The 1,852-nt window shown below is 44.3% G+C and overlaps 1 protein-coding gene across 4 annotated transcripts in view; it reads left to right on the top strand.

The window, feature by feature from the left end:
* Positions 1-1,852, top strand: part of FAM81A (family with sequence similarity 81 member A) — a 166,848-nt gene that overhangs the window by 63,319 nt on the left and 101,677 nt on the right. The window lies entirely within an intron of this gene.

Raw genomic sequence — 1,852 nt, 5'->3', positions numbered from 1 at the left:
TTTTTTTGTATTGTTTAGTAGAGATGGGGTTTCACCGTGTTAGCCAGAATGGTCTCCATCTCCTCACTTGTGATCCGCCCGTCTCAGCCTCCCAAAGTGCTGGGATTACAGGCTTTAGCCACCGCGCCCGGCCAGCTATTATTATTATTATTATTATTATTATTATTATTATTGTTATTGAGACAGAGTCTTACTATGTTGCCCAGGCTGGTCTCGAATTCCTGGGCTCAAGTGACCCTCTGGCCTCAGCCTCCCCAGTAGCTGGGATTGTAGGCACCTGCCATGGTTCCTTTGATATTACCTTGAGGTGCATCTTCTACTACCTAGAGCCATGTCTACTGTTTTTTTTTTTTTTTTTTTTTTTTTTTTTTTTTTTTTGAGATAGTCTCACTCTGTCACCCAGGGTGGAGTGCAGTGGTACAATCTCAGCTCACTGCAACTTCTGTCTCCCAAGTCCAAGCTATTCTCATGCCTCAACCTCCCAAGTAGCTGGAATTAGAGGTGCAGGCCACAATGCCCAGCTACATTATGTATTTTTAGTAGAGATGGGATTTCACCATGTTAGCCAGGCTGATCTCGAACTCCTGAGCTCAAGTGATCTGCCTGCCTCCGCCTCTCAAAGTGCTGGAATTACAGGTGTGAGCCACTACACCCCTCCCATCTACTCCTTTTTTATCTACTTTCTCATACCTAGAAAATATTTCTCAGTGGATTCCTGCGAAAACGGTGTATATGAGGTACATTGTTGTGAACTGAAGTACATGAAAATATTTTATTCTGCTCTCGGTCTTGATGGATAGTTTAACTGGGTGTAGAATTCTGGAATGGAAATAAGTTTCTCTCAGGATTTTAAAGGTACTCTTCTTTCTTCAACTGCTAATATTGGGAAGACTGATGCTATTTGGATTCCTAATTCTTTATGTGTAATGTTTACTGTCTGGAAATTTTGGATTTTGTTTTATCTTTGTGTTCTGAAATTTCAAAGTCAGTTTTCTTTGTATGAATGTTTTTTTCATTTACTTTGCCAGGTTCCTGGTAGTTCTGTTCAATCTAGAAACTCATGTCCTTCCATTTTAAGAAAATTTCTTCTACAACTTGTACAACTTTAGGGGTTTTACTCTGAGCACCCTTATTGGTCATCCTGTCCTTCGGTATTGCCTATAAAAAATACCTGTGTTAAATATTTTTTGTTGTTGTTGTTGTTCTTGTTGTTGAGATGGAGTCTCGCTCTGTCGCCCAGGCTGGAGTGCAGTGGCCGGATCTCAGCTCACTGCAAGCTCCGCCTCCCGGGTTTACGCCATTCTCCTGCCTCAGCCTCCCGAGTAGCTGGGACTACAGGCACCCGCCACCTCGCCCGGCTAGTTTTTTGCATTTTTTTTAGTAGAGAGGGGTTTTGAGACGGAGTTTCGCTCTGTGGCCCAGGCTGGAGTGCAGTCGCCAGATCTCAGCTCACTGCAAGCTCTGCCTCCCGGGTTCACGCCATTCTCCTGCCTCAGCCTCCTGAGTAGCTGGGACTACAGGCGCCCGCCACCACGCCCGGCTGGATTTTTTTATTTTTAGTAGAGACGTGGTTTCACCGTGTTAGCCAGGATGGTCTCGATCTCCTGACCTCGTGATCCGCCCGTCTCGGCCTCCCAAAGTGCTGGGATTACAGGCTTGAGCCACCGCGCCCGGCTGTGTTAGCCAGGATGGTCTCGCATTTTTTTAAAGCTTTACTTAGAATTGTTCTTCTCTAAACTTAATAAAAGGAAAGCTGATATCTCCTGTGGACATGTTCCTACATATACCATTATTATCTCCCCTTAGAAAAAAAGGTTGACTCTTGCTTGGAAAAACAAGAGTTAAATTGATT

This window comes from Rhinopithecus bieti, unplaced genomic scaffold (assembly GCF_001698545.2).
Source record: "Rhinopithecus bieti isolate Rb0 unplaced genomic scaffold, ASM169854v2 scaffold_947, whole genome shotgun sequence".
In the NCBI taxonomy this organism is placed as follows: Eukaryota; Metazoa; Chordata; class Mammalia; order Primates; family Cercopithecidae; genus Rhinopithecus; species Rhinopithecus bieti.
This window is presented reverse-complemented; position numbering and strand designations above follow the sequence as displayed.